Below are 9,783 nucleotides of genomic sequence, written 5' to 3' on the forward strand. Positions count from 1 at the left end.
ACATAAAAATGGACCAAAAATATGGAGAGTTCCCCAAAAAATACATACACATTTTCCACCTATAAAACTAGTTATCAGGATGTGAAAAAAAAAAGGTAGGCTCAACCAAATTCATGAAGTTAGATGGAAACTTGACAATTTGTACTGAACTGTAAAATATATGATGCTTTTGACCTAGTGATTTTGCCTCCAGGACTTATACTATAGACATAGTAGTATATATACAAAGACTACAAATAACCTAACTTGATAGAGAACTGGTACATTCATAAAATAGACTATAATGCAAACTTTAAAGACTGGGATTCAGGCTGGAGGGAAGGGAAAAAAAGGAGGACACAACACTTAGGGGAGGCTGAGCTTCTGCTATGGGTGATAGAAAAATTCAGGACTAGTTCATGAAGATGGTGGAAGGACATCATGACCGTAGTCAGTGTCACCGAAGTGCAGTTGTGAGGATGACAAAATGTGTTGTTACCTGTATCTACAATACCAAAATAAATAAACAAAAGGATTCTCAGCTCTGGGAATTGATAAAGAACAGTCTCCAAGATCTATGGTTAAGTGGCAAGTGGTACAGAACAGTTGTATATTACCTTTGGTAGTGGTGGTGTAAGTTGTCAAGTAGACCCCCAACCCATAGTTCCCCCATGTGTGTAAAGTAGAATTGCTCCATAGGGTTTTCAAGGCAGGGACCTTTTGGAAGCGGATCACCAGGCCTCTGGGTGGGACCAAACTGCAAACCTTTCAGCTAGTAGTTGAGAGCTTGATCATTTGCACCACGCTTTGATTTATACTCCCCCCACCCAAAGAAAGATTACAAATATATATATGCATTTAAATTATACTGGAAGTACATATATAAAAACCTATGTATATTTACATCTACTGTATAAGAATTTTCCTTAGAAGCAAAAATAGCAAGACTTCTCTTGTACTTTGGACACGTTGTCAGGAGGAACCTGGAGAAGGACATCATGAAAACAAATGAAGAGTCAGCGAAAAAGAGGGATGCCCCCGACGAGACAGACAGACACAGTAGTAGCAACAATGCACTCACACATCATTGTGAGGATGGCACTGGAACCTACAGAGTTTCACTCAGTTGTGCATGGGGTGGATATGAATAGAAAGTGACCAGATGGCAACTAACAACAACAACATGTTTTATTTGGATGAATACATTAGAAACTATATTCTAGAAAAATCCTGTCTAGGAAAATAACAGTTTTAGCTTCTGAATATAAATAGACATCTATCTAGATGGGCAAGGACTAGAAGGAAACATGAAACCGTGATAGAAGATGAAGCACTGCCTAAAAGTCTTAGATATCATATCCTCTGTGTACATATTGTTTGAAAGAAATCCATCAGCATATTAATTACTATTAACCCTGGAGAATGGCAATGTGGAAAAGTTAAAACAGGGCGGAGGAAGATAAAAGGCTGAAGAGGAACTTACTCTTTTTCTTTTTAAGACTTGGTCAGGACACCTTGTTAGGTATTGTAACATATGTTGATTTCCATTTTCTACCTGCATAATGAGTTTATTTTGTCTAGGAGTTGTTGGCGCCAAGGAATTGACTCATGGTGACTCCATGTGACAGAGCAGAATTGCCCTTTAGGGTTTTCTAGGCTGTAATCTTTATGGGAGCAGATTGTAGGTCTACATTCTCAAGAGCCACTGAGGGGTAGGGGGGTAGGGGGTTCAAACCACCAACCTCTTGGTTAGCACCAAATACTTAACTGTTATTCTACCATGGCTCTTCACATAATGAGGACTGAGGCTTTTCTCAGTCACGGTGAACAAATGTGTAACAAAATTTGGTCTTTTCTTAAAGAAGTTATACTTTCTAGCTCATATATCATATATTTAGGTACAGTCTCTCACTCTACACAACTGTATGACAATATAATCTTCCTACTTTATCTAAGATAAGTAATTGACTTGCTGCCATGTATAGGCATCTTCCTTCCAGGAGCTGTTTATTCCCAGAAAAATTGTGAAACTCAGAGAGGAACCAAATCCCTCCTTGGGAGCCAAATGTCAGGCAATTGCATGAACTATATCAGAGGCAGGAAATGTCATAGGAAAACCCCACTGAAGAGTTTTTCAAGGTCTGACCACTCAAGTAGAAAGCAGACACTGGAAAGAGACCTCGTCTCTTATTCCAAACAAGTTATTTTTGTTGTTACCACTATTTCATTCAATCTAGTAACCTCCCATCTAGCTACAAGAAACACAGACACACACACTGCGGCTCACAGAATATGAATTAATATTTTGGACTTGCAAACTCTTGCAAATCTTTGAGAAAAATTTATAAAAATTACATATTGAGCTCGATAAATTTAATTTTCTGTTATGAAAGTGCCTTCTGAAACTGAGGTGCCTGGCAAAACTAAAATGGCTGCCACAGGTTTGGAACAGACTCCATTTTGTCCTAAACTCCTGCTTCCATTTGTAAAATACAAGCCCTGCTTTCAGGTAAACAAGTCTTATTTTGCAAACAAATGTAGTTATGCTTGCCTCCAGGAAGGGCGTGCACATTGTTCTTGGAAAAAAATGCTTGTCTTCAGGAAGAATTTTTTCAGAAAATATGTTAACTGATATGAAGAAAGGGTCTGTTAGTGGTTGCAATCAGACAAGCCAACCTTCTTGTATAAAAACCTTGCATTCCTTTGTGAACTTTGGAGCAGTTTGTACTCTCACAGGGTGCTGTCCCAACTTGAATTATAATGTTGCTAACAGTCACTTAAATTCTCTTCACCAAGTACTTCCCTGCTCCAGGGGAAGGGGAAGAGGGGGGGTAAAGGATGAGCCTTCACTTCCTTAAGACAGAATTCACAATTATGGAGAATCCAGGAAAACCCAACAATCGAGATGTGCCTTTTAATGAAATATTTGAGCTTTCAGCAAAAGTGCCTACCACTGGTCAACAGAAAAAGGTTTGATTCTACTGAATCCATTTCCTGCTGATTTCCAAGAAAAGGCTGGCTATCTCAAGAGGGTTTAGACGTCCATCCACAGAACAGGTTTCATTATCATAGATACATTAGAGTCAGATCACTGCAGACTGCCACCCACTACTCTGTGAACTATGCACAAATGAATGGACTTTTCAAGTTTCTTCAAAGGCACTAAGCCATGTGTGAAGCCAGACTGTGTATCGAACAGACCTCTAATCCAATTCACTCTAACACTCTCTGGAGTTCCAGGAAAGTCCAGATGGTCAGTCTGAATCCTGCTCTGACCAGATCAGTGGTGATTGTGCACCAGGAGATGGTGTTGGGGTCCTAGCAGGACTGGTGAAGGAGAGGGCATGGCAGGCAGCCAAGGAGCGACAAAGGCTCAGGCCAGACCCACATAGATTTTCTGACTCCCAACACATGCAGAAACTGGAGGCATTGGCTGTGTGGTATTAGGAGTCATGGACTAGAGACATGTGTGTGGTTTGTACCAAGAGACATCTGGGCCTGATGCTGCAGACCTAGCCTTCACTGATTCTGTTCCCCGTTCCTTGCTTTAGCCAGGGTCAGAGAGAGTATGTGTCTTCAGTTCTTAGCGCTGCTATAACAAAAATACGGCAAGCACAAACAAACAAAAGTCTGTTTTCTCAGTTTGCTGTTAGCTGCTGTTAGGTGGTCTCAAGTTGATCCTGACTCACAGTGACCCCAAGGGACGGAGTAGAGTTGTCCCATAGGGTTTCCTAGGCTGTAATCTTTATCTATACAGACGGTGCTTAACAACACTTTTGATAGGAGCAGATCATCTGGTCTTCTTCCCGTGCTGGGTGGGTTTGAACTGCAAATCTTTCAATTACTAACAGAGCACTTATCCTTTGCATCATAGTTTGTTGTTCTAGCTTGTTGATTGCCCTTGAGTCCGTTAAGACCCATAGTGACCCTGTATAGGGTTTCCGAGGAGCGGCTGGTAACCTTGCTGTGCTTATCCTACAGTGCCATAGGAGACTAAAGCCCATATTGACAACGCCAGCAATAAGGGAAGCCTTTCTCTGTCATCTCTGCAGAAACTCTCCTCTAGCCTTCTTCTAGGAGTCTGTTGAGGAACTCCAGATAGCATTCATGCTTGCTTGCTTCTGGGCTTAATCTCAAGTGACTAGGCTAAAATACATGCGTATCCACTAACATGACAAAGAAAGCCCTATTCCCAAACAGAATTATATCTACAAATATTTGTTGCTGTTGTTAAGTGCTGTTGAGTTGGTTCTGACTCACTGTGACCCTGTACAGTGTTTCCAAGGGTGACTGGTGGGTTTGAACTGCCACCTTGCAGTGCAACCTTTCAGTCCAGTGCGTTATACTGCAGCGCCATACCAGGACGTCTAGGACATATTTTAGGGTGTCTCAATTCAATTTATAACAAAATGAAATCACCCTTCTCTTGTCCACAACCCTGCTCTCCAAAGTCTACCCAGAGACAGCTCTGCTGGGCCACACTCTGGGAAAAGTTGGAGCGGTCCAACTCTTAGTCTAGTTGAGGGCTGGTCACCTGCTTCAGTCTACTGTTTTTGTAGCTCTGAATGCCAGGAAGGAATCTCTGCAGGAGAAGGAAAGCATGGAATTTCTCCATTCACCAAGAGAATGTATAATAAGCATGGGCCAGCAGTAAAATGGGGAGTAGGTCAGAGTTGAAGAGGGATATTTGGCTATATGTAAAGAAACATGCTCCTTCCTTTAGTTCAATGTTAAGGAACTCTTATCACTATATTTCATGTCTGATCTACGAGGCATCACTCAGTCTTGCCATGAACTCTCAGGAGCAGAGCACATGGGCTGAGAGACAACAAGTATCCTTGACTATCCTTTATTCTATAATCATGAGAAAGTCTGAGAAACAGCAATAAGAAAGGGGTCACCATTCTCTTGCAGCCTGTTTCATTCCCAGTTGATGACCATTTTGCTGGCATGTTTTTTACACACTGACTTTCTCCTCGTTGATTTTTGTGTGGTAAAGGAGTCTTAGTGTGGCGCTGTAGGATAAGCACTGCACTGCAAGGTCGGTTTGAACTTCAAGGCTGGCAGTTCGAACTCACCAGTCACTCCTCAGAAACCCTAGATAGGGTGTTTATGAGTCAGACCCAACTCAACAGCACTCAATAACAACAAGGTGATCCAATGGGAAGAACATAAACCTACTGAAAAGAAGGTCAAGATTCGAATACTATAATATCATAAACTGACTGTACAAATAACTTTCTACTTTGCGAAACTCAAGTTCCCTCATCTGTTAAACCAGCATGTCAATGACCTACTGTGGATTACAAACCCCCTGAAGATGTATTTTACTTTCATGGTAAAGCGGTCTTTGCAGGTATGGTTAATTTCAGGACTTTGTGATGGGAAAATTAGTCTTGATTATCCAAGTGGGTTCTGTGTCATCACAAGGATCTTTATAAGAGGAAGACAGAAGGATCAGACTCAGAAAAAGAAGATGCAAACAAAGAAGAGAGACTGAAGTGATGTGCTTTGAAGATGGAAGAGGCCATGAGCCAAGGAATGTAAATGATCTGTAGTCACTAGGTAAGGCAAGGAAATGGAGTCTTCTCTGGTGGTCCTGGGTGGTACAATTGTTAACAAGCTCACTTGCTAAGCAAAAGGTTGGAGGTTCAAGTTCACCCTGTGGTATCTTAGAAAAAAGTCTGGTGATTTACTTTAGAAAAATTAGACATGAAAACCCCCAACATAGCACAGTTCTACTTGAATACACACGGGTCACCAAGAGCAGGAACTGACTTGATGTTGATGGCAACTGTGTTTTGTTAATGTTTTTAAATAACCACTGTGCTATCGAGGGTGTTGTGCTATCCTGGTGTGGCACTGTGGGTTAATGCACTGGACTGCAAGGTTGGTTTGAACTACAAAGTCAGCGGTTCAAACTCACCAGCTGCTCTTTGAAAACCCTATGCAGGGTTGATATGGGTTGGAACCAACTCAACAGCATTTAACAACAACAACGCTATACAGGCTGCTGTACATATGAAAGTAGAAGTTGGAACCAAAGGCTTGTCAAACAATGAGCATTACCTCCAAGGTGCTTTGTCTACTTTACCATATGCTCCAAGTCCATGAATTCTCCCCATGTGCTTTGTGGCTTAGTTGTATGCCAGCTTTCTTTACAGAAAAAAAATATAAATGTTATGGATGAGAACAGTAATACTTATTCATTGATACCTATAATGTATAGGTATCTTATAATACTCTTTATAGACATTATGTCAATAAGTCCTCACACCAACACTATGTTGTGTTAAGATCTACCCATCTTAATGTGGAAGATCCCTGAAACCTATTTGGCATTATTATTTGTTGTTGTTAAGTGTTGTTGAGTTGGTTCTAACTCATAATCACCCTGTATAGGGTTTCTGAGGAGCAGCTGGTGAGTTTGAACTGCCAACCTTGCGATTAACAGTCCAGTGCTGATCCATTCCAGGTGGTATAATCCTTATTTTGCAGATGAAAACACTGAGGCTCAGAGTTTAAGGACTGTTCCCAAGGAAACACAGCAAGTATGTGGCAGCATTGAGGAGCACTGTCCTTGGATCTCCAAACACACTATAAAGAAGTGAACCTTGACATCCTTTTCTCAAGACACATGATGGGCCAGAGCTAACTGATTCTAAGAATTCCATTTGAGCTCTTCTTAGCAGTATGTATGTACGATCTTAGCTTTAAAGGGCTGTGTTCCTCCACCCACCCATACTTAAAATGCCTGGAGTTCCCTTTTAAATGCTCTCTAGATGAGTACCTGTCTCTTCAGGTGAGTGACTGGAATTCTCTAGATTATGTCTGCCCTCCCAAGAATGCCTATTTGTCTTGTACACAGGTTTGAGCACAATAGCAAAGTCCAACATGGACCACTCCCCAAACAAGTGGAACAGAAGGGGGATCCAAGAACAGTAAATAGCAAGCGTTGGATGTGGAGGTGATGAATGCCTTCAGTAGTAGCACAGAAACATAACCAACAAACATTTCAGGTTGTTGACTAAGTGGAGTCAAGATGTTGTTTTGCTGTACTCTACAAAGTTGAGTTTCTCCCACCCCCACCTTCCACTTACTAAAATTTTTTCTGAGTACATATTATGCAAAGTAAAAAATGCATGGCACCAAGCAAAGCTCCCTGCATTGATGGTTTCATGCTGAACCTCAGATTACCTAAGGATGCGTACAGGTGGTTAAAAACTCCTTTATCTGTACGATCAAGGAACTAACTTTTAGGAGATGACCTCCTCCTGCCCCAAGACTTCATCTACAAAGGTCATGGTGGTGGTGATTGTAAGCTGCCATGTAGCACTGGGACTCATAATAGCCCCATGTACTCACACACAACAAGACAGGATCATTTTCATTGGCTGATTTTCAGAAATAGATCTCTACCCATCTTAATGTGGAAGATCCCTGAAACCTATTTGGCATTATTATCTGTTGTCGTTAAGTGCTATTGAGTTGGTTCTGACTCATAACCACCCTGTATAGGGTTTCTGCGGAGCAGCTGGTGAGTTTGAACTGCCAACCTTACGATTAACAGTCCAGTGCTGATCCGTACCAGGATCCCTAGTATCATGGCAACCTAGTATCATAGTGGCTGTGCTTGGGGTGCATTGACCAAGAATCGAACCAGGGTCTCATCCATGGAAAGCGAGAATTCTGCCCCTGAGCCACCACTGACAGGGGCTCATCAACTCCCTACTCAGCCAGTCAGGTTTCCTCAGCTTCACTGTGCATCACTGAAACACATCATTTATCATATGTTGTTCTGTCAGTAAAGTGACTGAACCTCTTCTGAGAACTATTCTCTTTAAATCACTTCTTGATTTCACTCTTTTATTCAAGTTGTTCTAGGGGGGAAAGGAGCCCTGGTGACGTACTGGGTTACTTATTGGGCTGTTAGCCAATGGGCCAGTGGTTCAAACCCCTTGGGAGACTTTCTGCTCCTATAAAGATTTACAGACTTGGAAACCCTACACAGAGTCACTATGAGTCTGAACCAACTCAACGACACACAACAGGGGAAATATGACCCCAAATTCAAATATATTTTATTGATAACCCATTGCCATTAAATTGATTCTGACTCATAGCAACCTTTAAAAGTTTCCAAGACTTTAATTCTTTATGGGAGCAGGCAGCCTCATCTTTGTCCTACAGAATGGCTGGTGGGTTTGAACCACCAACATTGTGGTTAGCAGTCCAACAACAAACTCAGAGTTCCATCAAGGTTTCTTATATTTTATAGAGATCCCTTTATTAAATCTAAACAGGGCAAGAACAATACAAAGACAAAAATCATCTGGATGAGGAAGATGACCAACATGAGGCCATATGATGTTCAAAGGATACATGACCATGTGGTTAGTTACAGAAAACTAAGGAGAGCATCACAAAATCATGATTGACAGCAGATCAATTCATCACTGTCACAGGCAAGACTAAAGAAGTGGGAAAAGGGATATGCACACAACACAACTGCAGACTGGAAAAGTCTATGGGATTGGTTCTGGGGCTCACCCACCCACTGGCTACTTGATGATCTAAGTTTGATTCATGAACATTGGTGGGGCTGTACCCCAATGTCCATTCAGTGCATCCCCTAACAGTAAGACTGCTCCTTTCTGGGCTGCTTAAGTACCAACTCATAGTGACACTGTATAGGGTTTCCAACAAGGGCTGTTGGATTTGAACCACTGATCTTTCTGTTAGTAGATTCAGGGCTTATCCTCCAGCACCACAGGGCAGGCTAAATGGGTAGTAGTCCACTTTCAAACATACCTTGCCTGAGGGCAAAGCTTCTGCCACACTATCAGTGAAAGGTCAGAATTCAAATGGAAGCTGAACTTAACATCAAGACTGAAAACAGAGTTAGAGCTCTCCTTGTAAACTGTCACCTTCAGTACATCAAGTGTTCAGAATTTAAGCTCTAATAAAAAGTTTAACAAATTATGTATTAGGTCAAACAATTTAGGCATTGGGATATAAACTCAAGACGATAACCTGGTAGAATGTTGTTAAGTGTCATTGAGTAGCTTCCCACTCACAGTGATCCTGCATAGGGTTTCCAAGGAACAGCTGGTGGGTTTGAACTACCAACCTTGTGGTTCACAGTGTAGTGCTGATCCTACCATGCCAAACCTGTCAGAATATGAGCTGTTTAAAAGACTCGGCCTAATTAGATTTATGGAGTCCTGGTGTGGCACTGTTGGATAAAGCACTGACCACAAGGTCGGTTTGAACCTCAAGGTCAGTGGTTCAAACTCACCAGCTGCTCCTCAGTAACCCTACACATGGTTGCTCATTATGAGTCAGAACTGATTCGATAGCATTTAATAACAACAGTTAGATTCATACAGCCAACATACCATCCTTTTTGTAAGCTTGCATGTTATCATTTAAATATTTAAAAATTGTTAGTATTGGTAAACTGATTTGCCAAGTAAAGTGTCACCTAGAACAAACATTCTAGGGGGACCGTTGTTGGTATTAAGTTATATGTCACCGAACCCTGACCGGAAGCTACACAAGAATCAAAAAGGAGCTTAAGATGCTGCCAGACACACTTAGTTGTTCATTGCCGTCAAGTGAGTTCCAACTCATAGGGACCCTGTATTGGGTTTTCCAAGGAGCGGCTGGTGGATTTGAACTGTTGACCTTGCAATTAGCAGTCTAGTGCTGATCCTACAGTGCCACACCAGAACTCCCTAAATGTCACTAAGCTTTTGTTAAAGAAGCTCCAGAATTTAGAATTAGGGCCTGCCTGGTGTGGCA

This window comes from Chrysochloris asiatica, unplaced genomic scaffold, assembly GCF_000296735.1.
Source record: "Chrysochloris asiatica unplaced genomic scaffold, ChrAsi1.0 scaffold00069, whole genome shotgun sequence".
Classification (NCBI taxonomy): domain Eukaryota; kingdom Metazoa; phylum Chordata; class Mammalia; order Afrosoricida; family Chrysochloridae; genus Chrysochloris; species Chrysochloris asiatica.